Source organism: Hoplias malabaricus, unplaced genomic scaffold (assembly GCF_029633855.1).
Source record: "Hoplias malabaricus isolate fHopMal1 unplaced genomic scaffold, fHopMal1.hap1 scaffold_291, whole genome shotgun sequence".
Taxonomy (NCBI): Eukaryota; Metazoa; Chordata; class Actinopteri; order Characiformes; family Erythrinidae; genus Hoplias; species Hoplias malabaricus.
Window position 1 is genome coordinate 17,292 of NW_027101177.1, and position 21,895 is coordinate 39,186.

General features: G+C 40.8%; 49 non-coding genes and 17 pseudogenes across 49 annotated transcripts; all 66 read left to right on the forward strand.

Moving 5' to 3' along the window:
• The first annotated feature begins 129 nt into the window (after positions 1 to 129).
• Positions 130 to 248, forward strand: LOC136685205 (5S ribosomal RNA). Its single transcript, XR_010799998.1, has one exon. It is a non-coding gene; the product is annotated as a 5S ribosomal RNA (ribosomal RNA).
• A 207-nt stretch (positions 249 to 455) lies between these two features.
• LOC136685171 (5S ribosomal RNA) lies at positions 456 to 574 on the forward strand. Its single transcript, XR_010799987.1, has one exon. It is a non-coding gene; the product is annotated as a 5S ribosomal RNA (ribosomal RNA).
• Positions 575 to 781: 207 nt separating this feature from the next.
• Positions 782 to 900, forward strand: LOC136685182 (5S ribosomal RNA; annotated as a pseudogene).
• Positions 901 to 1,107: 207 nt separating this feature from the next.
• On the forward strand, positions 1,108 to 1,226 carry LOC136685225 (5S ribosomal RNA). The gene has a single exon (XR_010800017.1). It is a non-coding gene; the product is annotated as a 5S ribosomal RNA (ribosomal RNA).
• A 207-nt stretch (positions 1,227 to 1,433) lies between these two features.
• LOC136685226 (5S ribosomal RNA) lies at positions 1,434 to 1,552 on the forward strand. The gene has a single exon (XR_010800018.1). It is a non-coding gene; the product is annotated as a 5S ribosomal RNA (ribosomal RNA).
• A 210-nt stretch (positions 1,553 to 1,762) lies between these two features.
• LOC136685227 (5S ribosomal RNA) lies at positions 1,763 to 1,881 on the forward strand. The gene has a single exon (XR_010800019.1). It is a non-coding gene; the product is annotated as a 5S ribosomal RNA (ribosomal RNA).
• A 208-nt stretch (positions 1,882 to 2,089) lies between these two features.
• On the forward strand, positions 2,090 to 2,208 carry LOC136685172 (5S ribosomal RNA). The gene has a single exon (XR_010799988.1). It is a non-coding gene; the product is annotated as a 5S ribosomal RNA (ribosomal RNA).
• A 207-nt stretch (positions 2,209 to 2,415) lies between these two features.
• LOC136685229 (5S ribosomal RNA) lies at positions 2,416 to 2,534 on the forward strand. Its single transcript, XR_010800021.1, has one exon. It is a non-coding gene; the product is annotated as a 5S ribosomal RNA (ribosomal RNA).
• A 207-nt stretch (positions 2,535 to 2,741) lies between these two features.
• Positions 2,742 to 2,860, forward strand: LOC136685230 (5S ribosomal RNA). The gene has a single exon (XR_010800022.1). It is a non-coding gene; the product is annotated as a 5S ribosomal RNA (ribosomal RNA).
• Positions 2,861 to 3,069: 209 nt separating this feature from the next.
• Positions 3,070 to 3,188, forward strand: LOC136685173 (5S ribosomal RNA). The gene has a single exon (XR_010799989.1). It is a non-coding gene; the product is annotated as a 5S ribosomal RNA (ribosomal RNA).
• A 207-nt stretch (positions 3,189 to 3,395) lies between these two features.
• On the forward strand, positions 3,396 to 3,514 carry LOC136685231 (5S ribosomal RNA). Its single transcript, XR_010800023.1, has one exon. It is a non-coding gene; the product is annotated as a 5S ribosomal RNA (ribosomal RNA).
• Positions 3,515 to 3,722: 208 nt separating this feature from the next.
• LOC136685175 (5S ribosomal RNA) lies at positions 3,723 to 3,841 on the forward strand. The gene has a single exon (XR_010799991.1). It is a non-coding gene; the product is annotated as a 5S ribosomal RNA (ribosomal RNA).
• A 206-nt stretch (positions 3,842 to 4,047) lies between these two features.
• LOC136685232 (5S ribosomal RNA) lies at positions 4,048 to 4,166 on the forward strand. The gene has a single exon (XR_010800024.1). It is a non-coding gene; the product is annotated as a 5S ribosomal RNA (ribosomal RNA).
• Positions 4,167 to 4,373: 207 nt separating this feature from the next.
• Positions 4,374 to 4,492, forward strand: LOC136685233 (5S ribosomal RNA). The gene has a single exon (XR_010800025.1). It is a non-coding gene; the product is annotated as a 5S ribosomal RNA (ribosomal RNA).
• Positions 4,493 to 4,699: 207 nt separating this feature from the next.
• LOC136685234 (5S ribosomal RNA) lies at positions 4,700 to 4,818 on the forward strand. Its single transcript, XR_010800026.1, has one exon. It is a non-coding gene; the product is annotated as a 5S ribosomal RNA (ribosomal RNA).
• Positions 4,819 to 5,025: 207 nt separating this feature from the next.
• Positions 5,026 to 5,144, forward strand: LOC136685146 (5S ribosomal RNA). Its single transcript, XR_010799964.1, has one exon. It is a non-coding gene; the product is annotated as a 5S ribosomal RNA (ribosomal RNA).
• A 207-nt stretch (positions 5,145 to 5,351) lies between these two features.
• On the forward strand, positions 5,352 to 5,470 carry LOC136685154 (5S ribosomal RNA). The gene has a single exon (XR_010799971.1). It is a non-coding gene; the product is annotated as a 5S ribosomal RNA (ribosomal RNA).
• Positions 5,471 to 5,678: 208 nt separating this feature from the next.
• LOC136685176 (5S ribosomal RNA) lies at positions 5,679 to 5,797 on the forward strand. Its single transcript, XR_010799992.1, has one exon. It is a non-coding gene; the product is annotated as a 5S ribosomal RNA (ribosomal RNA).
• A 208-nt stretch (positions 5,798 to 6,005) lies between these two features.
• On the forward strand, positions 6,006 to 6,124 carry LOC136685235 (5S ribosomal RNA). The gene has a single exon (XR_010800027.1). It is a non-coding gene; the product is annotated as a 5S ribosomal RNA (ribosomal RNA).
• Positions 6,125 to 6,331: 207 nt separating this feature from the next.
• Positions 6,332 to 6,449, forward strand: LOC136685191 (5S ribosomal RNA; annotated as a pseudogene).
• Positions 6,450 to 6,657: 208 nt separating this feature from the next.
• On the forward strand, positions 6,658 to 6,776 carry LOC136685155 (5S ribosomal RNA). Its single transcript, XR_010799972.1, has one exon. It is a non-coding gene; the product is annotated as a 5S ribosomal RNA (ribosomal RNA).
• A 208-nt stretch (positions 6,777 to 6,984) lies between these two features.
• LOC136685236 (5S ribosomal RNA) lies at positions 6,985 to 7,103 on the forward strand. Its single transcript, XR_010800028.1, has one exon. It is a non-coding gene; the product is annotated as a 5S ribosomal RNA (ribosomal RNA).
• A 208-nt stretch (positions 7,104 to 7,311) lies between these two features.
• On the forward strand, positions 7,312 to 7,430 carry LOC136685147 (5S ribosomal RNA). Its single transcript, XR_010799965.1, has one exon. It is a non-coding gene; the product is annotated as a 5S ribosomal RNA (ribosomal RNA).
• Positions 7,431 to 7,638: 208 nt separating this feature from the next.
• On the forward strand, positions 7,639 to 7,757 carry LOC136685156 (5S ribosomal RNA). The gene has a single exon (XR_010799973.1). It is a non-coding gene; the product is annotated as a 5S ribosomal RNA (ribosomal RNA).
• A 208-nt stretch (positions 7,758 to 7,965) lies between these two features.
• LOC136685238 (5S ribosomal RNA) lies at positions 7,966 to 8,084 on the forward strand. The gene has a single exon (XR_010800029.1). It is a non-coding gene; the product is annotated as a 5S ribosomal RNA (ribosomal RNA).
• Positions 8,085 to 8,292: 208 nt separating this feature from the next.
• On the forward strand, positions 8,293 to 8,411 carry LOC136685239 (5S ribosomal RNA). Its single transcript, XR_010800030.1, has one exon. It is a non-coding gene; the product is annotated as a 5S ribosomal RNA (ribosomal RNA).
• A 208-nt stretch (positions 8,412 to 8,619) lies between these two features.
• LOC136685241 (5S ribosomal RNA) lies at positions 8,620 to 8,738 on the forward strand. The gene has a single exon (XR_010800032.1). It is a non-coding gene; the product is annotated as a 5S ribosomal RNA (ribosomal RNA).
• Positions 8,739 to 8,949: 211 nt separating this feature from the next.
• On the forward strand, positions 8,950 to 9,068 carry LOC136685157 (5S ribosomal RNA). The gene has a single exon (XR_010799974.1). It is a non-coding gene; the product is annotated as a 5S ribosomal RNA (ribosomal RNA).
• Positions 9,069 to 9,277: 209 nt separating this feature from the next.
• LOC136685187 (5S ribosomal RNA) lies at positions 9,278 to 9,395 on the forward strand (annotated as a pseudogene).
• A 210-nt stretch (positions 9,396 to 9,605) lies between these two features.
• On the forward strand, positions 9,606 to 9,723 carry LOC136685201 (5S ribosomal RNA; annotated as a pseudogene).
• A 208-nt stretch (positions 9,724 to 9,931) lies between these two features.
• On the forward strand, positions 9,932 to 10,050 carry LOC136685242 (5S ribosomal RNA). Its single transcript, XR_010800033.1, has one exon. It is a non-coding gene; the product is annotated as a 5S ribosomal RNA (ribosomal RNA).
• Positions 10,051 to 10,259: 209 nt separating this feature from the next.
• LOC136685190 (5S ribosomal RNA) lies at positions 10,260 to 10,379 on the forward strand (annotated as a pseudogene).
• A 224-nt stretch (positions 10,380 to 10,603) lies between these two features.
• LOC136685243 (5S ribosomal RNA) lies at positions 10,604 to 10,722 on the forward strand. The gene has a single exon (XR_010800034.1). It is a non-coding gene; the product is annotated as a 5S ribosomal RNA (ribosomal RNA).
• A 208-nt stretch (positions 10,723 to 10,930) lies between these two features.
• LOC136685244 (5S ribosomal RNA) lies at positions 10,931 to 11,049 on the forward strand. The gene has a single exon (XR_010800035.1). It is a non-coding gene; the product is annotated as a 5S ribosomal RNA (ribosomal RNA).
• Positions 11,050 to 11,256: 207 nt separating this feature from the next.
• On the forward strand, positions 11,257 to 11,375 carry LOC136685245 (5S ribosomal RNA). The gene has a single exon (XR_010800036.1). It is a non-coding gene; the product is annotated as a 5S ribosomal RNA (ribosomal RNA).
• Positions 11,376 to 11,585: 210 nt separating this feature from the next.
• LOC136685177 (5S ribosomal RNA) lies at positions 11,586 to 11,704 on the forward strand (annotated as a pseudogene).
• Positions 11,705 to 11,926: 222 nt separating this feature from the next.
• Positions 11,927 to 12,045, forward strand: LOC136685151 (5S ribosomal RNA). The gene has a single exon (XR_010799969.1). It is a non-coding gene; the product is annotated as a 5S ribosomal RNA (ribosomal RNA).
• A 211-nt stretch (positions 12,046 to 12,256) lies between these two features.
• Positions 12,257 to 12,375, forward strand: LOC136685122 (5S ribosomal RNA). The gene has a single exon (XR_010799941.1). It is a non-coding gene; the product is annotated as a 5S ribosomal RNA (ribosomal RNA).
• Positions 12,376 to 12,583: 208 nt separating this feature from the next.
• LOC136685193 (5S ribosomal RNA) lies at positions 12,584 to 12,702 on the forward strand (annotated as a pseudogene).
• A 209-nt stretch (positions 12,703 to 12,911) lies between these two features.
• Positions 12,912 to 13,031, forward strand: LOC136685189 (5S ribosomal RNA; annotated as a pseudogene).
• A 209-nt stretch (positions 13,032 to 13,240) lies between these two features.
• LOC136685144 (5S ribosomal RNA) lies at positions 13,241 to 13,359 on the forward strand. The gene has a single exon (XR_010799962.1). It is a non-coding gene; the product is annotated as a 5S ribosomal RNA (ribosomal RNA).
• Positions 13,360 to 13,565: 206 nt separating this feature from the next.
• On the forward strand, positions 13,566 to 13,687 carry LOC136685192 (5S ribosomal RNA; annotated as a pseudogene).
• A 210-nt stretch (positions 13,688 to 13,897) lies between these two features.
• LOC136685123 (5S ribosomal RNA) lies at positions 13,898 to 14,016 on the forward strand. Its single transcript, XR_010799942.1, has one exon. It is a non-coding gene; the product is annotated as a 5S ribosomal RNA (ribosomal RNA).
• Positions 14,017 to 14,227: 211 nt separating this feature from the next.
• On the forward strand, positions 14,228 to 14,346 carry LOC136685142 (5S ribosomal RNA). Its single transcript, XR_010799960.1, has one exon. It is a non-coding gene; the product is annotated as a 5S ribosomal RNA (ribosomal RNA).
• A 208-nt stretch (positions 14,347 to 14,554) lies between these two features.
• LOC136685179 (5S ribosomal RNA) lies at positions 14,555 to 14,673 on the forward strand (annotated as a pseudogene).
• Positions 14,674 to 14,883: 210 nt separating this feature from the next.
• LOC136685188 (5S ribosomal RNA) lies at positions 14,884 to 15,003 on the forward strand (annotated as a pseudogene).
• A 207-nt stretch (positions 15,004 to 15,210) lies between these two features.
• LOC136685124 (5S ribosomal RNA) lies at positions 15,211 to 15,329 on the forward strand. Its single transcript, XR_010799943.1, has one exon. It is a non-coding gene; the product is annotated as a 5S ribosomal RNA (ribosomal RNA).
• Positions 15,330 to 15,538: 209 nt separating this feature from the next.
• LOC136685125 (5S ribosomal RNA) lies at positions 15,539 to 15,657 on the forward strand. Its single transcript, XR_010799944.1, has one exon. It is a non-coding gene; the product is annotated as a 5S ribosomal RNA (ribosomal RNA).
• Positions 15,658 to 15,865: 208 nt separating this feature from the next.
• On the forward strand, positions 15,866 to 15,984 carry LOC136685126 (5S ribosomal RNA). The gene has a single exon (XR_010799945.1). It is a non-coding gene; the product is annotated as a 5S ribosomal RNA (ribosomal RNA).
• Positions 15,985 to 16,192: 208 nt separating this feature from the next.
• LOC136685186 (5S ribosomal RNA) lies at positions 16,193 to 16,312 on the forward strand (annotated as a pseudogene).
• A 207-nt stretch (positions 16,313 to 16,519) lies between these two features.
• On the forward strand, positions 16,520 to 16,639 carry LOC136685198 (5S ribosomal RNA; annotated as a pseudogene).
• A 209-nt stretch (positions 16,640 to 16,848) lies between these two features.
• LOC136685196 (5S ribosomal RNA) lies at positions 16,849 to 16,966 on the forward strand (annotated as a pseudogene).
• Positions 16,967 to 17,173: 207 nt separating this feature from the next.
• On the forward strand, positions 17,174 to 17,292 carry LOC136685129 (5S ribosomal RNA). The gene has a single exon (XR_010799947.1). It is a non-coding gene; the product is annotated as a 5S ribosomal RNA (ribosomal RNA).
• Positions 17,293 to 17,503: 211 nt separating this feature from the next.
• On the forward strand, positions 17,504 to 17,622 carry LOC136685130 (5S ribosomal RNA). The gene has a single exon (XR_010799948.1). It is a non-coding gene; the product is annotated as a 5S ribosomal RNA (ribosomal RNA).
• A 207-nt stretch (positions 17,623 to 17,829) lies between these two features.
• Positions 17,830 to 17,948, forward strand: LOC136685131 (5S ribosomal RNA). Its single transcript, XR_010799949.1, has one exon. It is a non-coding gene; the product is annotated as a 5S ribosomal RNA (ribosomal RNA).
• Positions 17,949 to 18,157: 209 nt separating this feature from the next.
• On the forward strand, positions 18,158 to 18,276 carry LOC136685132 (5S ribosomal RNA). Its single transcript, XR_010799950.1, has one exon. It is a non-coding gene; the product is annotated as a 5S ribosomal RNA (ribosomal RNA).
• Positions 18,277 to 18,485: 209 nt separating this feature from the next.
• On the forward strand, positions 18,486 to 18,604 carry LOC136685133 (5S ribosomal RNA). Its single transcript, XR_010799951.1, has one exon. It is a non-coding gene; the product is annotated as a 5S ribosomal RNA (ribosomal RNA).
• Positions 18,605 to 18,812: 208 nt separating this feature from the next.
• Positions 18,813 to 18,931, forward strand: LOC136685134 (5S ribosomal RNA). The gene has a single exon (XR_010799952.1). It is a non-coding gene; the product is annotated as a 5S ribosomal RNA (ribosomal RNA).
• Positions 18,932 to 19,140: 209 nt separating this feature from the next.
• LOC136685135 (5S ribosomal RNA) lies at positions 19,141 to 19,259 on the forward strand. Its single transcript, XR_010799953.1, has one exon. It is a non-coding gene; the product is annotated as a 5S ribosomal RNA (ribosomal RNA).
• Positions 19,260 to 19,467: 208 nt separating this feature from the next.
• Positions 19,468 to 19,586, forward strand: LOC136685145 (5S ribosomal RNA). Its single transcript, XR_010799963.1, has one exon. It is a non-coding gene; the product is annotated as a 5S ribosomal RNA (ribosomal RNA).
• A 222-nt stretch (positions 19,587 to 19,808) lies between these two features.
• On the forward strand, positions 19,809 to 19,927 carry LOC136685136 (5S ribosomal RNA). The gene has a single exon (XR_010799954.1). It is a non-coding gene; the product is annotated as a 5S ribosomal RNA (ribosomal RNA).
• Positions 19,928 to 20,135: 208 nt separating this feature from the next.
• LOC136685137 (5S ribosomal RNA) lies at positions 20,136 to 20,254 on the forward strand. The gene has a single exon (XR_010799955.1). It is a non-coding gene; the product is annotated as a 5S ribosomal RNA (ribosomal RNA).
• A 208-nt stretch (positions 20,255 to 20,462) lies between these two features.
• On the forward strand, positions 20,463 to 20,581 carry LOC136685138 (5S ribosomal RNA). The gene has a single exon (XR_010799956.1). It is a non-coding gene; the product is annotated as a 5S ribosomal RNA (ribosomal RNA).
• A 210-nt stretch (positions 20,582 to 20,791) lies between these two features.
• LOC136685199 (5S ribosomal RNA) lies at positions 20,792 to 20,911 on the forward strand (annotated as a pseudogene).
• Positions 20,912 to 21,134: 223 nt separating this feature from the next.
• Positions 21,135 to 21,254, forward strand: LOC136685194 (5S ribosomal RNA; annotated as a pseudogene).
• Positions 21,255 to 21,464: 210 nt separating this feature from the next.
• On the forward strand, positions 21,465 to 21,582 carry LOC136685200 (5S ribosomal RNA; annotated as a pseudogene).
• Positions 21,583 to 21,895: the final 313 nt, after the last annotated feature.

The following is a 21,895-nucleotide window of genomic DNA, read 5'->3' on the forward strand; positions in this document are numbered from 1 at the left end:
AAAAACGAACTGGAAAGCCAATCATTTTCATTTGAGGTGTCAGGTGGTCTACCGTTTACAGGCAGCTCTAAAACAAGTATTACTCTTAGAAGAGTATATAGAAATAGTCTTCTACAGCCAGCAGTGATCGCTTACGGCCATACCACTCCTTGAAAGCCCGATCCCGTCTGATCTCGGAAGCGAAGAAGAGTTGGGCCAAGTTAGTACTTGGATGGGAGACTGCCTGGGAATACTAGGTGCTGTAAGCTTTTTAGCTTAAGCTTCTATTATAAAGACAGTAACCACAGTCATTTAAACACAAGAGAAGAAGAAAACTACAAAAAAAAAAAAACGAACTGGAAAGCCAATCATTTTCATTTGAGGTGTCAGGTGGTCTACCGTTTACAGGCAGCTCTAAAACAAGTATTACTCTTAGAAGAGTATATAGAAATAGTCTTCTACAGCCAGCAGTGATCGCTTACGGCCATACCACTCCTTGAAAGCCCGATCCCGTCTGATCTCGGAAGCGAAGAAGAGTTGGGCCTAGTTAGTACTTGGATGGCAGACTGCCTGGGAATACTAGGTGCTGTAAGCTTTTTAGCTTAAGCTTCTATTATAAAGACAGTAACCACAGTCATTTAAACACAAGAGAAGAAGAAAACTACAAAAAAAAAAAAACGAACTGGAAAGCCAATCATTTTCATTTGAGGTGTCAGGTGGTCTACCGTTTACAGGCAGCTCTAAAACAAGTATTACTCTTAGAAGAGTATATAGAAATAGTCTTCTACAGCCAGCAGTGATCGCTTACGGCCATACCACTCCTTGAAAGCCCGATCTCGTCTGATCTCGGAAGCGAAGAAGAGTTGGGCCTAGTTAGTACTTGGATGGCAGACTGCCTGGGAATACTAGGTGCTGTAAGCTTTTTAGCTTAAGCTTCTATTATAAAGACAGTAACCACAGTCATTTAAACACAAGAGAAGAAGAAAACTACAAAAAAAAAAAAACGAACTGGAAAGCCAATCATTTTCATTTGAGGTGTCAGGTGGTCTACCGTTTACAGGCAGCTCTAAAACAAGTATTACTCTTAGAAGAGTATATAGAAATAGTCTTCTACAGCTAGCAGTGATCGCTTACGGCCATACCACTCCTTGAAAGCCCGATCCCGTCTGATCTCGGAAGCGAAGAAGAGTTGGGCCTAGTTAGTACTTGGATGGGAGACTGCCTGGGAATACTAGGTGCTGTAAGCTTTTTAGCTTAAGCTTCTATTATAAAGACAGTAACCACAGTCATTTAAACACAAGAGAAGAAGAAAACTACAAAAAAAAAAAAACGAACTGGAAAGCCAATCATTTTCATTTGAGGTGTCAGGTGGTCTACCGTTTACAGGCAGCTCTAAAACAAGTATTACTCTTAGAAGAGTATATAGAAATAGTCTTCTACAGCCAGCAGTGATCGCTTACGGCCATACCACTCCTTGAAAGCCCGATCCCGTCTGATCTCGGAAGCGAAGAAGAGTTGGGCCTAGTTAGTACTTGGATGGGAGACTGCCTGGGAATACTAGGTGCTGTAAGCTTTTTAGCTTAAGCTTCTATTATAAAGACAGTAACCACAGTCATTTAAACACAAGAGAAGAAGAAAACTACAAAAAAAAAAAAAAAACGAACTGGAAAGCCAATCATTTTCATTTGAGGTGTCAGGTTGTCTACCGTTTACAGGCAGCTCTAAAACAAGTATTACTCTTAGAAGAGTATATAGAAATAGTCTTCTACAGCCAGCAGTGATCGCTTACGGCCATACCACTCCTTGAAAGCCCGATCCCGTCTGATCTCGGAAGCGAAGAAGAGTTGGGCCTAGTTAGTACTTGGATGGGAGACTGCCTGGGAATACTAGGTGCTGTAAGCTTTTTAGCTTAAGCTTCTATTATAAAGACAGTAACCACAGTCATTTAAACACAAGAGAAGAAGAAAACTACAAAAAAAAAAAAAACGAACTGGAAAGCCAATCATTTTCATTTGAGGTGTCAGGTTGTCTACCGTTTACAGGCAGCTCTAAAACAAGTATTACTCTTAGAAGAGTATATAGAAATAGTCTTCTACAGCCAGCAGTGATCGCTTACGGCCATACCACTCCTTGAAAGCCCGATCCCGTCTGATCTCGGAAGCGAAGAAGAGTTGGGCCTAGTTAGTACTTGGATGGCAGACTGCCTGGGAATACTAGGTGCTGTAAGCTTTTTAGCTTAAGCTTCTATTATAAAGACAGTAACCACAGTCATTTAAACACAAGAGAAGAAGAAAACTACAAAAAAAAAAAAACGAACTGGAAAGCCAATCATTTTCATTTGAGGTGTCAGGTGGTCTACCGTTTACAGGCAGCTCTAAAACAAGTATTACTCTTAGAAGAGTATATAGAAATAGTCTTCTACAGCTAGCAGCGATCGCTTACGGCCATACCACTCCTTGAAAGCCCGATCCCGTCTGATCTCGGAAGCGAAGAAGAGTTGGGCCTAGTTAGTACTTGGATGGGAGACTGCCTGGGAATACTAGGTGCTGTAAGCTTTTTAGCTTAAGCTTCTATTATAAAGACAGTAACCACAGTCATTTAAACACAAGAGAAGAAGAAAACTACAAAAAAAAAAAAACGAACTGGAAAGCCAATCATTTTCATTTGAGGTGTCAGGTGGTCTACCGTTTACAGGCAGCTCTAAAACAAGTATTACTCTTAGAAGAGTATATAGAAATAGTCTTCTACAGCCAGCAGTGATCGCTTACGGCCATACCACTCCTTGAAAGCCCGATCCCGTCTGATCTCGGAAGCGAAGAAGAGTTGGGCCTAGTTAGTACTTGGATGGGAGACTGCCTGGGAATACTAGGTGCTGTAAGCTTTTTAGCTTAAGCTTCTATTATAAAGACAGTAACCACAGTCATTTAAACACAAGAGAAGAAGAAAACTACAAAAAAAAAAAAAAACGAACTGGAAAGCCAATCATTTTCATTTGAGGTGTCAGGTTGTCTACCGTTTACAGGCAGCTCTAAAACAAGTATTACTCTTAGAAGAGTATATAGAAATAGTCTTCTACAGCCAGCAGTGATCGCTTACGGCCATACCACTCCTTGAAAGCCCGATCCCGTCTGATCTCGGAAGCGAAGAAGAGTTGGGCCTAGTTAGTACTTGGATGGCAGACTGCCTGGGAATACTAGGTGCTGTAAGCTTTTTAGCTTAAGCTTCTATTATAAAGACAGTAACCACAGTCATTTAAACACAAGAGAAGAAGAAAACTACAAAAAAAAAAAAACGAACTGGAAAGCCAATCATTTTCATTTGAGGTGTCAGGTGGTCTACCGTTTACAGGCAGCTCTAAAACAAGTATTACTCTTAGAAGAGTATATAGAAATAGTCTTCTACAGCCAGCAGTGATCGCTTACGGCCATACCACTCCTTGAAAGCCCGATCCCGTCTGATCTCGGAAGCGAAGAAGAGTTGGGCCTAGTTAGTACTTGGATGGGAGACTGCCTGGGAATACTAGGTGCTGTAAGCTTTTTAGCTTAAGCTTCTATTATAAAGACAGTAACCACAGTCATTTAAACACAAGAGAAGAAGAAAACTACAAAAAAAAAAAAAACGAACTGGAAAGCCAATCATTTTCATTTGAGGTGTCAGGTTGTCTACCGTTTACAGGCAGCTCTAAAACAAGTATTACTCTTAGAAGAGTATATAGAAATAGTCTTCTACAGCCAGCAGTGATCGCTTACGGCCATACCACTCCTTGAAAGCCCGATCCCGTCTGATCTCGGAAGCGAAGAAGAGTTGGGCCTAGTTAGTACTTGGATGGCAGACTGCCTGGGAATACTAGGTGCTGTAAGCTTTTTAGCTTAAGCTTCTATTATAAAGACAGTAACCACAGTCATTTAAACACAAGAGAAGAAGAAAACTACAAAAAAAAAAAACGAACTGGAAAGCCAATCATTTTCATTTGAGGTGTCAGGTGGTCTACCGTTTACAGGCAGCTCTAAAACAAGTATTACTCTTAGAAGAGTATATAGAAATAGTCTTCTACAGCCAGCAGTGATCGCTTACGGCCATACCACTCCTTGAAAGCCCGATCCCGTCTGATCTCGGAAGCGAAGAAGAGTTGGGCCTAGTTAGTACTTGGATGGGAGACTGCCTGGGAATACTAGGTGCTGTAAGCTTTTTAGCTTAAGCTTCTATTATAAAGACAGTAACCACAGTCATTTAAACACAAGAGAAGAAGAAAACTACAAAAAAAAAAAAACGAACTGGAAAGCCAATCATTTTCATTTGAGGTGTCAGGTGGTCTACCGTTTACAGGCAGCTCTAAAACAAGTATTACTCTTAGAAGAGTATATAGAAATAGTCTTCTACAGCCAGCAGTGATTGCTTACGGCCATACCACTCCTTGAAAGCCCGATCCCGTCTGATCTCGGAAGCGAAGAAGAGTTGGGCCTAGTTAGTACTTGGATGGGAGACTGCCTGGGAATACTAGGTGCTGTAAGCTTTTTAGCTTAAGCTTCTATTATAAAGACAGTAACCACAGTCATTTAAACACAAGAGAAGAAGAAAACTACAAAAAAAAAAAAACGAACTGGAAAGCCAATCATTTTCATTTGAGGTGTCAGGTGGTCTACCGTTTACAGGCAGCTCTAAAACAAGTATTACTCTTAGAAGAGTATATAGAAATAGTCTTCTACAGCCAGCAGTGATCGCTTACGGCCATACCACTCCTTGAAAGCCCGATCCCGTCTGATCTCGGAAGCGAAGAAGAGTTGGGCCTAGTTAGTACTTGGATGGGAGACTGCCTGGGAATACTAGGTGCTGTAAGCTTTTTAGCTTAAGCTTCTATTATAAAGACAGTAACCACAGTCATTTAAACACAAGAGAAGAAGAAAACTACAAAAAAAAAAAAACGAACTGGAAAGCCAATCATTTTCATTTGAGGTGTCAGGTGGTCTACCGTTTACAGGCAGCTCTAAAACAAGTATTACTCTTAGAAGAGTATATAGAAATAGTCTTCTACAGCCAGCAGTGATCGCTTACGGCCATACCACTCCTTGAAAGCCCGATCCCGTCTGATCTCGGAAGCGAAGAAGAGTTGGGCCTAGTTAGTACTTGGATGGGAGACTGCCTGGGAATACTAGGTGCTGTAAGTTTTTTAGCTTAAGCTTCTATTATAAAGACAGTAACCACAGTCATTTAAACACAAGAGAAGAAGAAAACTACAAAAAAAAAAAAACGAACTAGAAAGCCAATCATTTTCATTTGAGGTGTCAGGTGGTCTACCGTTTACAGGCAGCTCTAAAACAAGTATTACTCTTAGAAGAGTATATAGAAATAGTCTTCTACAGCCAGCAGTGATCGCTTACGGCCATACCACTCCTTGAAAGCCCGATCCCGTCTGATCTCGGAAGCGAAGAAGAGTTGGGCCTAGTTAGTACTTGGATGGGAGACTGCCTGGGAATACTAGGAGCTGTAAGCTTTTTAGCTTAAGCTTCTATTATAAAGACAGTAACCACAGTCATTTAAACACAAGAGAAGAAGAAAACTACAAAAAAAAAAAAAACGAACTGGAAAGCCAATCATTTCCATTTGAGGTGTCAGGTGGTCTACCGTTTACAGGCAGCTCTAAAACAAGTATTACTCTTAGAAGAGTATATAGAAATAGTCTTCTACAGCCAGCAGTAATCGCTTACGGCCATACCACTCCTTGAAAGCCCGATCCTGTCTGATCTCGGAAGCGAAGAAGAGTTGGGCCTAGTTAGTACTTGGATGGGAGACTGCCTGGGAATACTAGGTGCTGTAAGCTTTTTAGCTTAAGCTTCTATTATAAAGACAGTAACCACAGTCATTTAAACACAAGAGAAGAAGAAAACTACAAAAAAAAAAAAAACGAACTGGAAAGCCAATCATTTTCATTTGAGGTGTCAGGTGGTCTACCGTTTACAGGCAGCTCTAAAACAAGTATTACTCTTAGAAGAGTATATAGAAATAGTCTTCTACAGCCAGCAGTGATCGCTTACGGCCATACCACTCCTTGAAAGCCCGATCCCGTCTGATCTCGGAAGCGAAGAAGAGTTGGGCCTAGTTAGTACTTGGATGGGAGACTGCCTGGGAATACTAGGTGCTGTAAGCTTTTTAGCTTAAGCTTCTATTATAAAGACAGTAACCACAGTCATTTAAACACAAGAGAAGAAGAAAACTACAAAAAAAAAAAAACGAACTGGAAAGCCAATCATTTTCATTTGAGGTGTCAGGTGGTCTACCGTTTACAGGCAGCTCTAAAACAAGTATTACTCTTAGAAGAGTATATAGAAATAATCTTCTACAGCCAGCAGTGATCGCTTACGGCCATACCACTCCTTGAAAGCCCGATCCCGTCTGATCTCGGAAGCGAAGAAGAGTTGGGCCTAGTTAGTACTTGGATGGGAGACTGCCTGGGAATACTAGGTGTGTAAGCTTTTTAGCTTAAGCTTCTATTATAAAGACAGTAACCACAGTCATTTAAACACAAGAGAAGAAGAAAACTACAAAAAAAAAAAAAACGAACTGGAAAGCCAATCATTTTCATTTGAGGTGTCAGGTGGTCTACCGTTTACAGGCAGCTCTAAAACAAGTATTACTCTTAGAAGAGTATATAGAAATAGTCTTCTACAGCCAGCAGTGATCGCTTACGGCCATACCACTCCTTGAAAGCCCGATCCCGTCTGATCTCGGAAGCGAAGAAGAGTTGGGCCTAGTTAGTACTTGGATGGGAGACTGCCTGGGAATACTAGGAGCTGTAAGCTTTTTAGCTTAAGCTTCTATTATAAAGACAGTAACCACAGTCATTTAAACACAAGAGAAGAAGAAAACTACAAAAAAAAAAAAAACGAACTGGAAAGCCAATCATTTTCATTTGAGGTGTCAGGTGGTCTACCGTTTACAGGCAGCTCTAAAACAAGTATTACTCTTAGAAGAGTATATAGAAATAGTCTTCTACAGCCAGCAGTGATCGCTTACGGCCATACCACTCCTTGAAAGCCCGATCCCGTCTGATCTCGGAAGCGAAGAAGAGTTGGGCCTAGTTAGTACTTGGATGGGAGACTGCCTGGGAATACTAGGTGCTGTAAGCTTTTTAGCTTAAGCTTCTATTATAAAGACAGTAACCACAGTCATTTAAACACAAGAGAAGAAGAAAACTACAAAAAAAAAAAAAACGAACTGGAAAGCCAATCATTTTCATTTGAGGTGTCAGGTGGTCTACCGTTTACAGACAGCTCTAAAACAAGTATTACTCTTAGAAGAGTATATAGAAATAGTCTTCTACAGCCAGCAGTGATCGCTTACGGCCATACCACTCCTTGAAAGCCCGATCCCGTCTGATCTCGGAAGCGAAGAAGAGTTGGGCCTAGTTAGTACTTGGATGGGAGACTGCCTGGGAATACTAGGTGCTGTAAGTTTTTTAGCTTAAGCTTCTATTATAAAGACAGTAACCACAGTCATTTAAACACAAGAGAAGAAGAAAACTACAAAAAAAAAAAAAACGAACTAGAAAGCCAATCATTTTCATTTGAGGTGTCAGGTGGTCTACCGTTTACAGGCAGCTCTAAAACAAGTATTACTCTTAGAAGAGTATATAGAAATAGTCTTCTACAGCCAGCAGTGATCGCTTACGGCCATACCACTCCTTGAAAGCCCGATCCCGTCTGATCTCGGAAGCGAAGAAGAGTTGGGCCTAGTTAGTACTTGGATGGGAGACTGCCTGGGAATACTAGGAGCTGTAAGCTTTTTAGCTTAAGCTTCTATTATAAAGACAGTAACCACAGTCATTTAAACACAAGAGAAGAAGAAAACTACAAAAAAAAAAAAAACGAACTGGAAAGCCAATCATTTTCATTTGAGGTGTCAGGTGGTCTACCGTTTACAGGCAGCTCTAAAACAAGTATTACTCTTAGAAGAGTATATAGAAATAGTCTTCTACAGCCAGCAGTAATCGCTTACGGCCATACCACTCCTTGAAAGCCCGATCCCGTCTGATCTCGGAAGCGAAGAAGAGTTGGGCCTAGTTAGTACTTGGATGGGAGACTGCCTGGGAATACTAGGTGCTGTAAGCTTTTTAGCTTAAGCTTCTATTATAAAGACAGTAACCACAGTCATTTAAACACAAGAGAAGAAGAAAACTACAAAAAAAAAAAAAACAAACTGGAAAGCCAATCATTTTCATTTGAGGTGTCAGGTGGTCTACCGTTTACAGGCAGCTCTAAAACAAGTATTACTCTTAGAAGAGTATATAGAAATAGTCTTCTACAGCCAGCAGTGATCGCTTACGGCCATACCACTCCTTGAAAGCCCGATCCCGTCTGATCTCGGAAGCGAAGAAGAGTTGGGCCTAGTTAGTACTTGGATGGGAGACTGCCTGGGAATACTAGGTGCTGTAAGCTTTTTAGCTTAAGCTTCTATTATAAAGACAGTAACCACAGTCATTTAAACACAAGAGAAGAAGAAAACTACAAAAAAAAAAAAAACGAACTGGAAAGCCAATCATTTTCATTTGAGGTGTCAGGTGGTCTACCGTTTACAGGCAGCTCTAAAACAAGTATTACTCTTAGAAGAGTATATAGAAATAGTCTTCTACAGCCAGCAGTGATCGCTTACGGCCATACCACTCCTTGAAAGCCCGATCCCGTCTGATCTCGGAAGCGAAGAAGAGTTGGGCCTAGTTAGTACTTGGATGGGAGACTGCCTGGGAATACTAGGTGCTGTAAGCTTTTTAGCTTAAGCTTCTATTATAAAGACAGTAACCACAGTCATTTAAACACAAGAGAAGAAGAAAACTTACAAAAAAAAAAAAAAAACGAACTGGAAAGCCAATCATTTTCATTTGAGGTGTCAGGTGGTCTACCGTTTACAGGCAGCTCTAAAACAAGTATTACTCTTAGAAGAGTATATAGAAATAGTCTTCTACAGCCAGCAGTGATCGCTTACGGCCATACCACTCCTTGAAAGCCCGATCCCGTCTGATCTCGGAAGCGAAGAAGAGTTGGGCCTAGTTAGTACTTGGATGGGAGACTGCCTGGGAATACTAGGAGCTGTAAGCTTTTTAGCTTAAGCTTCTATTATAAAGACAGTAACCACAGTCATTTAAACACAAGAGAAGAAGAAAACTACAAAAAAAAAAAAAAACGAACTGGAAAGCCAATCATTTTCATTTGAGGTGTCAGGTGGTCTACCGTTTACAGGCAGCTCTAAAACAAGTATTACTCTTAGAAGAGTATATAGAAATAGTCTTCTACAGCCAGCAGTAATCGCTTACGGCCATACCACTCCTTGAAAGCCCGATCCCGTCTGATCTCGGAGCGAAGAAGAGTTGGGCCTAGTTAGTACTTGGATGGGAGACTGCCTGGGAATACTAGGTGCTGTAAGCTTTTTAGCTTAAGCTTCTATTATAAAGACAGTAACCACAGTCATTTAAACACAAGAGAAGAAGAAAACTACAAAAAAAAAAAAAAAACGAACTGGAAAGCCAATCATTTTCATTTGAGGTGTCAGGTGGTCTACCGTTTACAGGCAGCTCTAAAACAAGTATTACTCTTAGAAGAGTATATAGAAATAGTCTTCTACAGCCAGCAGTGATCGCTTACGGCCTTACACTCCTTGAAAGCCCGATCCCGTCTGATCTCGGAAGCGAAGAAGAGTTGGGCCTAGTTAGTACTTGGATGGGAGACTGCCTGGGAATACTAGGTGCTGTAAGCTTTTTAGCTTAAGCTTCTATTATAAAGACAGTAACCACAGTCATTTAAACACCAGAGAAGAAGAAAACTACAAAAAAAAAAAAAACGAACTGGAAAGCCAATCATTTTCATTTGAGGTGTCAGGTGGTCTACCGTTTACAGGCAGCTCTAAAACAAGTATTACTCTTAGAAGAGTATATAGAAATAGTCTTCTACAGCCAGCAGTGATCGCTTACGGCCATACCACTCCTTGAAAGCCCGATCCCGTCTGATCTCGGAAGCGAAGAAGAGTTGGGCCTAGTTAGTACTTGGATGGGAGACTGCCTGGGAATACTAGGTGCTGTAAGCTTTTTAGCTTAAGCTTCTATTATAAAGACAGTAACCACAGTCATTTAAACACAAGAGAAGAAGAAAACTACAAAAAAAAAAAAAACGAACTGGAAAGCCAATCATTTTCATTTGAGGTGTCAGGTGGTCTACCGTTTACAGGCAGCTCTAAAAACAAGTATTACTCTTAGAAGAGTATATAGAAATAGTCTTCTACAGCCAGCAGTGATCGCTTACGGCCATAACCACTCCTTGAAAGCCCGATCTCGTCTGATCTCGGAAGCGAAGAAGAGTTGGGCCTAGTTAGTACTTGGATGGGAGACTGCCTGGGAATACTAGGTGCTGTAAGCTTTTTAGCTTAAGTTTCTATTATAAAGACAGTAACCACAGTCATTTAAACACAAGAGAAGAAGAAAACTAAAAAAAAAAAAAAACAAAAAAAAAAAAAAAACGAACTGGAAAGCCAATCATTTTCATTTGAGGTGTCAGGTGGTCTACCGTTTACAGGCAGCTCTAAAACAAGTATTACTCTTAGAAGAGTATATAGAAATAGTCTTCTACAGCCAGCAGTGATCGCTTACGGCCATACCACTCCTTGAAAGCCCGATCCCGTCTGATCTCGGAAGCGAAGAAGAGTTGGGCCTAGTTAGTACTTGGATGGGAGACTGCCTGGGAATACTAGGTGCTGTAAGCTTTTTAGCTTAAGCTTCTATTATAAAGACAGTAACCACAGTCATTTAAACACAAGAGAAGAAGAAAACTACAAAAAAAAAAAAAACGAACTGGAAAGCCAATCATTTTCATTTGAGGTGTCAGGTGGTCTACCGTTTACAGGCAGCTCTAAAACAAGTATTACTCTTAGAAGAGTATATAGAAATAGTCTTCTACAGCCAGCAGTGATCGCTTACGGCCATACCACTCCTTGAAAGCCCGATCCCGTCTGATCTCGGAAGCGAAGAAGAGTTGGGCCTAGTTAGTACTTGGATGGGAGACTGCCTGGGAATACTAGGTGCTGTAAGCTTTTTAGCTTAAGCTTCTATTATAAAGACAGTAACCACAGTCATTTAAACACAAGAGAAGAAGAAAACTACAAAAAAAAAAAAAACGAACTGGAAAGCCAATCATTTCATTTGAGGTGTCAGGTGGTCTACCGTTTACAGGCAGCTCTAAAACAAGTATTACTCTTAGAAGAGTATATAGAAATAGTCTTCTACAGCCAGCAGTGATCGCTTACGGCCATACCACTCCTTGAAAGCCCGATCCCGTCTGATCTCGGAAGCGAAGAAGAGTTGGGCCTAGTTAGTACTTGGATGGGAGACTGCCTGGGAATACTAGGTGCTGTAAGCTTTTTAGCTTAAGCTTCTATTATAAAGACAGTAACCACAGTCATTTAAACACAAGAGAAGAAGAAAACTACAAAAAAAAAAAAAAAACGAACTGGAAAGCCAATCATTTTCATTTGAGGTGTCAGGTGGTCTACCGTTTACAGGCAGCTCTAAAACAAGTATTACTCTTAGAAGAGTATATAGAAATAGTCTTCTACAGCCAGCAGTGATCGCTTACGGCCATACCACTCCTTGAAAGCCCGATCTCGTCTGATCTCGGAAGCGAAGAAGAGTTGGGCCTAGTTAGTACTTGGATGGGAGATTGCCTGGGAATACTAGGTGCTGTAAGCTTTTAGCTTAAGTTTCTATTATAAAGACAGTAACCACAGTCATTTAAACACAAGAGAAGAAGAAAACTAAAAAAAAAAAAGAACAAAAAAAAAAAAAACGAACTGGAAAGCCAATCATTTTCATTTGAGGTGGTCAGGTGGTCTACCGTTTACAGGCAGCTCTAAAACAAGTATTACCCTTAGAAGAGTATATAGAAATAGTCTTCTACAGCCAGCAGTGATCGCTAACGGCCATACCACTCCTTGAAAGCCCGATCCCGTCTGATCTCGGAAGCGAAGAAGAGTTGGGCCTAGTTAGTACTTGGATGGGAGACTGCCTGGGAATACTAGGTGCTGTAAGCTTTTTAGCTTAAGCTTCTATTATAAAGACAGTAACCACAGTCATTTAAACACAAGAGAAGAAGAAAACTTAAGAAAAAAAAAAAAAACGAACTGGAAAGCCAATCATTTTTCATTTGAGGTGTCAGGTGGTCTACCGTTTACAGGCAGCTCTAAAACAAGTATTACTCTTAGAAGAGTATATAGAAATAGTCTTCTACAGCCAGCAGTGATCGCTTACGGCCATACCACTCCTTGAAAGCCCGATCCCGTCTGATCTCGGAAGCGAAGAAGAGTTGGGCCTAGTTAGTACTTGGATGGGAGACTGCCTGGGAATACTAGGTGCTGTAAGCTTTTTAGCTTAAGCTTCTATTATAAAGACAGTAACCACAGTCATTTAAACACAAGAGAAGAAGAAAACTACAAAAAAAAAAAAAACGAACTGGAAAGCCAATCATTTTCATTTGAGGTGTCAGGTGGTCTACCGTTTACAGGCAGCTCTAAAACAAGTATTACTCTTAGAAGAGTATATAGAAATAGTCTTCTACAGCCAGCAGTGATCGCTTACGGCCATACCACTCCTTGAAAGCCCGATCCGTCCTGATCTCGGAAGCGAAGAAGAGTTGGGCCTAGTTAGTACTTGGATGGGAGACTGCCTGGGAATGCTAGGTGCTGTAAGCTTTTTAGCTTAAGCTTCTATTATAAAGACAGTAACCACAGTCATTTAAACACAAGAGAAGAAGAAAACTACAAAAAAAAAAAAAACGAACTGGAAAGCCAATCATTTTCATTTGAGGTGTCAGGTGGTCTACCGTTTACAGGCAGCTCTAAAACAAGTATTACTCTTAGAAGAGTATATAGAAATAGTGTTCTACAGGCCAGCAGTGATCGCTTATGGCCATACCACTCCTTGAAAGCCCGATCCCGTCTGATCTCGGAAGCGAAGAAGAGTTGGGCCTAGTTAGTACTTGGATGGCAGACTGCCTGGGAATACTAGGGTGCTGTAAGCTTTTTAGCTTAAGCTTCTATTATAAAGACAGTAACCACAGTCATTTAAACACAAGAGAAGAAGAAAACTACAAAAAAAAAAAAAACGAACTGGAAAGCCAATCATTTTCATTTGAGGTGTCAGGTGGTCTACCGTTTACAGGCAGCTCTAAAACAAGTATTACCCTTAGAAGAGTATATAGAAATAGTCCTTCTACAGCCAGCAGTGATCGCTTACGGCCATACCACTCCTTGAAAGCCCGATCTCGTCTGATCTCGGAAGCGAAGAAGAGTTGGGCCTAGTTAGTACTTGGATGGGAGACTGCCTGGGAATACTAGGTGCTGTAAGCTTTTTAGCTTAAGCTTCTATTATAAAAGGCAGTAACCACAGTCATTTAAACACAAGAGAAGAAGAAAACTTAAGAAAAAAAAACGAACTGGAAAGCCAATCATTTTCATTTGAGGTGTCAGGTGGTCTACCGTTTACAGGCAGCTCTAAAACAAGTATTACTCTTAGAAGAGTATATAGAAATAGTCTTCTACAGCTAGCAGTGATCGCTTACGGCCATACCACTCCTTGAAAGCCCGATCCCGTCTGATCTCGGAAGCGAAGAAGAGTTGGGCCTAGTTAGTACTTGGATGGGGGGAGACTGCCTGGGAATACTAGGTGCTGTAAGCTTTTTAGCTTAAGCTTCTATTATAAAGACAGTAACCACAGTCATTTAAACACAAGAGAAGAAGAAAACTTAAGAAAAAAAAAAAAAACGAACTGGAAAGCCAATCATTTTCATTTGAGGTGTCAGGTGGTCTACCGTTTACAGGCAGCTCTAAAACAAGTATTACTCTTAGAAGAGTATATAGAAATAGTCTTCTACAGCCAGCAGTGATCGCTTACGGCCATACCACTCCTTGAAAGCCCGATCCCGTCTGATCTCGGAAGCGAAGAAGAGTTGGGCCTAGTTAGTACTTGGATGGGAGACTGCCTGGGAATACTAGGTGCTGTAAGCTTTTTAGCTTAAGCTTCTATTATAAAGACAGTAACCACAGTCATTTAAACACAAGAGAAGAAGAAAACTACAAAAAAAAAAAAAAAAACGAACTGGAAAGCCAATCATTTTCATTTGAGGTGTCAGGTGGTCTACCGTTTACAGGCAGCTCTAAAACAAGTATTACTCTTAGAAGAGTATATAGAAATAGTCTTCTACAGCCAGCAGTGATCGCTTACGGCCATACCACTCCTTGAAAGCCCGATCCCGTCTGATCTCGGAAGCGAAGAAGAGTTGGGCCTAGTTAGTACTTGGATGGGAGACTGCCTGGGAATGCTAGGTGCTGTAAGCTTTTTAGCTTAAGCTTCTATTATAAAGACAGTAACCACAGTCATTTAAACACAAGAGAAGAAGAAAACTACAAAAAAAAAAAAAACGAACTGGAAAGCCAATCATTTTCATTTGAGGTGTCAGGTGGTCTACCGTTTACAGGCAGCTCTAAAACAAGTATTACTCTTAGAAGAGTATATAGAAATAGTCTTCTACAGCCAGCAGTGATCGCTTATGGCCATACCACTCCTTGAAAGCCCGATCCCGTCTGATCTCGGAAGCGAAGAAGAGTTGGGCCTAGTTAGTACTTGGATGGCAGACTGCCTGGGAATACTAGGTGCTGTAAGCTTTTTAGCTTAAGCTTCTATTATAAAGACAGTAACCACAGTCATTTAAACACAAGAGAAGAAGAAAACTACAAAAAAAAAAAAAAACGAACTGGAAAGCCAATCATTTTCATTTGAGGTGTCAGGTGGTCTACCGTTTTACAGGCAGCTCTAAAACAAGTATTACCCTTAGAAGAGTATATAGAAATAGTCTTCTACAGCCAGCAGTGATCGCTTACGGCCATACCACTCCTTGAAAGCCCGATCTCGTCTGATCTCGGAAGCGAAGAAAGAGTTGGGCCTAGTTAGTACTTGGATGGGAGACTGCCTGGGAATACTAGGTGCTGTAAGCTTTTTAGCTTAAGCTTCTATTATAAAGCAGTAACCACAGTCATTTAAACACAAGAGAAGAAGAAAACTACAAAAAAAAAAAAAACGAACTGGAAAGCCAATCATTTTCATTTGAGGTGTCAGGTGGTCTACCGTTTACAGGCAGCTCTAAAACAAGTATTACTCTTAGAAGAGTATATAGAAATAGTCTTCTACAGCTAGCAGTGATCGCTTACGGCCATACCACTCCTTGAAAGCCCGATCCCGTCTGATCTCGGAAGCGAAGAAGAGTTGGGCCTAGTTAGTACTTGGATGGGAGACTGCCTGGGAATACTAGGTGCTGTAAGCTTTTTAGCTTAAGCTTCTATTATAAAGACAGTAACCACAGTCATTTAAACACAAGAGAAGAAGAAAACTTAAGAAAAAAAAAAAAACGAACTGGAAAGCCAATCATTTTCATTTGAGGTGTCAGGTGGTCTACCGTTTACAGGCAGCTCTAAAACAAGTATTACTCTTAGAAGAGTATATAGAAATAGTCTTCTACAGCTAGCAGTGATCGCTTACGGCCATACCACTCCTTGAAAGCCCGATCCCGTCTGATCTCGGAAGCGAAGAAGAGTTGGGCCTAGTTAGTACTTGGATGGGAGACTGCCTGGGAATACTAGGTGCTGTAAGCTTTTTAGCTTAAGCTTCTATTATAAAGACAGTAACCACAGTCATTTAAACACAAGAGAAGAAGAAAACTAAGAAAAAAAAAAAAACGAACTGGAAAGCCAATCATTTTCATTTGAGGTGTCAGGTGGTCTACCGTTTACAGGCAGCTCTAAAACAAGTATTACTCTTAGAAGAGTATATAGAAATAGTCTTCTACAGCCAGCAGTGATCGCTTACGGCCATACCACTCCTTGAAAGCCCGATCCCGTCTGATCTCGGAAGCGAAGAAGAGTTGGGCCTAGTTAGTACTTGGATGGGAGACTGCCTGGGAATACTAGGTGCTGTAAGCTTTTTAGCTTAAGCTTCTATTATAAAGACAGTAACCACAGTCATTTAAACACAAGAGAAGAAGAAAACTACAAAAAAAAAAAAAACGAACTGGAAAGCCAATCATTTTCATTTGAGGTGTCAGGTGGTCTACCGTTTACAGGCAGCTCTAAAACAAGTATTACTCTTAGAAGAGTATATAGAAATAGTCTTCTACAGCCAGCAGTGATCGCTTACGGCCATACCACTCCTTGAAAGCCCGATCCCCGTCTGATCTCGGAAGCGAAGAAGAGTTGGGCCTAGTTAGTACTTGGATGGGAGACTGCCTGGGAATGCTAGGTGCTGTAAGCTTTTTAGCTTAAGCTTCTATTATAAAGACAGTAACCACAGTCATTTAAACACAAGAGAAGAAGAAAACTACAAAAAAAAAAAAACGAACTGGAAAGCCAATCATTTTCATTTGAGGTGTCAGGTGGTCTACCGTTTACAGGCAGCTCTAAAACAAGTATTACTCTTAGAAGAGTATATAGAAATAGTGTTCTACAGCCAGCAGTGATCGCTTATGGCCATACCACTCCTTGAAAGCCCGATCCCGTCTGATCTCGGAAGCGAAGAAGAGTTGGGGCCTAGTTAGTACTTGGATGGCAGACTGCCTGGGAATACTAGGTGCTGTAAGCTTTTTAGCTTAAGCTTCTATTATAAAGACAGTAACCACAGTCATTTAAACACAAGAGAAGAAGAAAACTACAAAAAAAAAAAAAAACGAACTGGAAAGCCAATCATTTTCATTTGAGGTGTCAGGTGGTCTACCGTTTACAGGCAGCTCTAAAACAAGTATTACCCTTAGAAGAGTATATAGAAATAGTCTTCTACAGCCAGCAGTGATCGCTTACGGCCATACCACTCCTTGAAAGCCCGATCTCGTCTGATCTCGGAAGCGAAGAAGAGTTGGCCTAGTTAGTACTTGGATGGGAGACTGCCTGGGAATACTAGGTGCTGTAAGCTTTTTAGCTTAAGCTTCTATTATAAAGGCAGTAACCACAGTCATTTAAACACAAGAGAAGAAGAAAACTTAAGAAAAAAAAAAACGAACTGGAAAGCCAATCATTTTCATTTGAGGTGTCAGGTGGTCTACCGTTTACAGGCAGCTCTAAAACAAGTATTACTCTTAGAAGAGTATATAGAAATAGTCTTCTACAGCTAGCAGTGATCGCTTACGGCCATACCACTCCTTGAAAGCCCGATCCCGTCTGATCTCGGAAGCGAAGAAGAGTTGGGCCTAGTTAGTACTTGGATGGGAGACTGCCTGGGAATACTAGGTGCTGTAAGCTTTTTTAGCTTAAGCTTCTATTATAAAGACAGTAACCACAGTCATTTAAACACAAGAGAAGAAGAAAACTTAAGAAAAAAAAAAAAAACGAACTGGAAAGCCAATCATTTTCATTTGAGGTGTCAGGTGGTCTACCGTTTACAGGCAGCTCTAAAACAAGTATTACTCTTAGAAGAGTATATAGAAATAGTCTTCTACAGCCAGCAGTGATCGCTTACGGCCATACCACTCCTTGAAAGCCCGATCCCGTCTGATCTCGGAAGCGAAGAAGAGTTGGGCCTAGTTAGTACTTGGATGGGAGACTGCCTGGGAATACTAGGTGCTGTAAGCTTTTTAGCTTAAGCTTCTATTATAAAGACAGTAACCACAGTCATTTAAACACAAGAGAAGAAGAAAACTACAAAAAAAAAAAAACGAACTGGAAAGCCAATCATTTTCATTTGAGGTGTCAGGTGGTCTACCGTTTACAGGCAGCTCTAAAACAAGTATTACTCTTAGAAGAGTATATAGAAATAGTCTTCTACAGCCAGCAGTGATCGCTTACGGCCATACCACTCCTTGAAAGCCCGATCCCGTCTGATCTCGGAAGCGAAGAAGAGTTGGGCCTAGTTAGTACTTGGATGGGAGACTGCCTGGGAATACTAGGTGCTGTAAGCTTTTTAGCTTAAGCTTCTATTATAAAGACAGTAACCACAGTCATTTAAACACAAGAGAAGAAGAAAACTACAAAAAAAAAAAAAAACGAACTGGAAAGCCAATCATTTTCATTTGAGGTGTCAGGTGGTCTACCGTTTACAGGCAGCTCTAAAACAAGTATTACTCTTAGAAGAGTATATAGAAATAGTCTTCTACAGCCAGCAGTGATCGCTTACGGCCATACCACTCCTTGAAAGCCCGATCCCGTCTGATCTCGGAAGCGAAGAAGAGTTGGGCCTAGTTAGTACTTGGATGGGAGACTGCCTGGGAATACTAGGTGCTGTAAGCTTTTTAGCTTAAGCTTCTATTATAAAGACAGTAACCACAGTCATTTAAACACAAGAGAAGAAGAAAACTACAAAAAAAAAAAAAACGAACTGGAAAGCCAATCATTTTCATTTGAGGTGTCAGGTGGTCTACCGTTTACAGGCAGCTCTAAAACAAGTATTACTCTTAGAAGAGTATATAGAAATAGTCTTCTACAGCCAGCAGTAGATCGCTTACGGCCATACCACTCCTTGAAAGCCCGATCCCGTCTGATCTCGGAAGCGAAGAAGAGTTGGGCCTAGTTAGTACTTGGATGGGAGACTGCCTGGGAATACTAGGTGCTGTAAGCTTTTTAGCTTAAGCTTCTATTATAAAGACAGTAACCACAGTCATTTAAACACAAGAGAAGAAGAAAACTACAAAAAAAAAAAAAACGAACTGGAAAGCCAATCATTTTCATTTGAGGTGTCAGGTGGTCTACCGTTTACAGGCAGCTCTAAAACAAGTATTACTCTTAGAAGAGTATATAGAAATAGTCTTCTACAGCCAGCAGTGATCGCTTACGGCCATACCACTCCTTGAAAGCCCGATCCCGTCTGATCTCGGAAGCGAAGAAGAGTTGGGCCTAGTTAGTACTTGGATGGGAGACTGCCTGGGAATACTAGGTGCTGTAAGCTTTTTAGCTTAAGCTTCTATTATAAAGACAGTAACCACAGTCATTTAAACACAAGAGAAGAAGAAAACTACAAAAAAAAAAAAAAACGAACTGGAAAGCCAATCATTTTCATTTGAGGTGTCAGGTGGTCTACCGTTTACAGGCAGCTCTAAAACAAGTATTACTCTTAGAAGAGTATATAGAAATAGTCTTCTACAGCCAGCAGTGATCGCTTACGGCCATACCACTCCTTGAAAGCCCGATCCCGTCTGATCTCGGAAGCGAAGAAGAGTTGGGCCTAGTTAGTACTTGGATGGGAGACTGCCTGGGAATACTAGGTGCTGTAAGCTTTTTAGCTTAAGCTTCTATTATAAAGACAGTAACCACAGTCATTTAAACACAAGAGAAGAAGAAAACTACAAAAAAAAAAAAAAACGAACTGGAAAGCCAATCATTTTCATTTGAGGTGTCAGGTGGTCTACCGTTTACAGGCAGCTCTAAACAAGTATTACTCTTAGAAGAGTATATAGAAATAGTCATCTACAGCCAGCAGTGATCGCTTACGGCCATACCACTCCTTGAAAGCCCGATCTCGTCTGATCTCGGAAGCGAAGAAGAGTTGGGCCTAGTTAGTACTTGGATGGGAGACTGCCTGGGAATACTAGGTGCTGTAAGCTTTTTAGCTTAAGTTTCTATTATAAAGACAGTAACCACAGTCATTTAAACACAAGAGAAGAAGAAAACTAAAAAAAAAAAACAACAAAAAAAAAAAAAACGAACTGGAAAGCCAATCATTTTCATTTGAGGTGTCAGGTGGTCTACCGTTTACAGGCAGCTCTAAAACAAGTATTACTCTTAGAAGAGTATATAGAAATAGTCTTCTACAGCCAGCAGTGATCGCTTACGGCCATACCACTCCTTGAAAGCCCGATCCCGTCTGATCTCGGAAGCGAAGAAGAGTTGGGCCTAGTTAGTACTTGGATGGGAGACTGCCTGGGAATACTAGGTGCTGTAAGCTTTTTAGCTTAAGCTTCTATTATAAAGACAGTAACCACAGTCATTTAAACACAAGAGAAGAAGAAAACTACAAAAAAAAAAAAAACGAACTGGAAAGCCAATCATTTTCATTTGAGGTGTCAGGTGGTCTACCGTTTACAGGCAGCTCTAAAACAAGTATTACTCTTAGAAGAGTATATAGAAATAGTCTTCTACAGCCAGCAGTGATCGCTTACGGCCATACCACTCCTTGAAAGCCCGATCCCGTCTGATCTCGGAAGCGAAGAAGAGTTGGGCCTAGTTAGTACTTGGATGGGAGACTGCCTGGGAATACTAGGTGCTGTAAGCTTTTTAGCTTAAGCTTCTATTATAAAGACAGTAACCACAGTCATTTAAACACAAGAGAAGAAGAAAACTACAAAAAAAAAAAAAACGAACTGGAAAGCCAATCATTTTCATTTGAGGTGTCAGGTGGTCTACCGTTTACAGGCAGCTCTAAAACAAGTATTACTCTTAGAAGAGTATATAGAAATAGTCTTCTACAGCCAGCAGTGATCGCTTACGGCCATACCACTCCTTGAAAGCCCGATCCCGTCTGATCTCGGAAGCGAAGAAGAGTTGGGCCTAGTTAGTACTTGGATGGGAGACTGCCTGGGAATACTAGGTGCTGTAAGCTTTTTAGCTTAAGCTTCTATTATAAAGACAGTAACCACAGTCATTTAAACACAAGAGAAGAAGAAAACTACAAAAAAAAAAAAAACGAACTGGAAAGCCAATCATTTTCATTTGAGGTTGTCAGGTGGTCTACCGTTTACAGGCAGCTCTAAAACAAGTATTACTCTTAGAAGAGTATATAGAAAATAGTCTTCTACAGCCAGCAGTGATCGCTTACGGCCATACCACTCCTTGAAAGCCCGATCTCGTCTGATCTCGGAAGCGAAGAAGAGTTTGGGCCTAGTTAGTACTTGGATGGGAGATTGCCTGGGAATACTAGGTGCTGTAAGCTTTTTAGCTTAAGTTTCTATTATAAAGACAGTAACCACAGTCATTTAAACACAAGAGAAGAAGAAAACTAAAAAAAAAAAAAGAACAAAAAAAAAAAAAACGAACTGGAAAGCCAATCATTTTCATTTGAGGTGTCAGGTGGTCTACCGTTTACAGGCAGCTCTAAAACAAGTATTACCCTTAGAAGAGTATATAGAAATAGTCTTCTACAGCCAGCAGTGATCGCTAACGGCCATACCACTCCTTGAAAGCCCGATCCCGTCTGATCTCGGAAGCGAAGAAGAGTTGGGCCTAGTTAGTACTTGGATGGGAGAACTGCCTGGGAATACTAGGTGCTGTAAGCTTTTTAGCTTAAGCTTCTATTATAAAGACAGTAACCACAGTCATTTAAACACAAGAGAAGAAGAAAACTACAAAAAAAAAAAAAAACGAACTGGAAAGCCAATCATTTTTCATTTGAGGTGTCAGGTGGTCTACCGTTTACAGGCAGCTCTAAAACAAGTATTACTCTTAGAAGAGTATATAGAAATAGTCTTCTACAGCCAGCAGTGATCGCTTACGGCCATACCACTCCTTGAAAGCCCGATCCCGTCTGATCTCGGAAGCGAAGAAGAGTTGGCCTAGTTAGTACTTGGATGGCAGACTGCCTGGGAATACTAGGTGCTGTAAGCTTTTTAGCTTAAGCTTCTATTATAAAGACAGTAACCACAGTCATTTAACACAAGAGAAGAAGAAAACTACAAAAAAAAAAAAAAACGAACTGGAAAGCCAATCATTTTCATTTGAGGTGTCAGGTGGTCTACCGTTTACAGGCAGCTCTAAAACAAGTATTACCCTTAGAAGAGTATATAGAAATAGTCTTCTACAGCCAGCAGTGATCGCTTACGGCCATACCACTCCTTGAAAGCCCGATCTCGTCTGATCTCGGAAGCGAAGAAGAGTTGGGCCTAGTTAGTACTTGGATGGGAGACTGCCTGGGAAATAA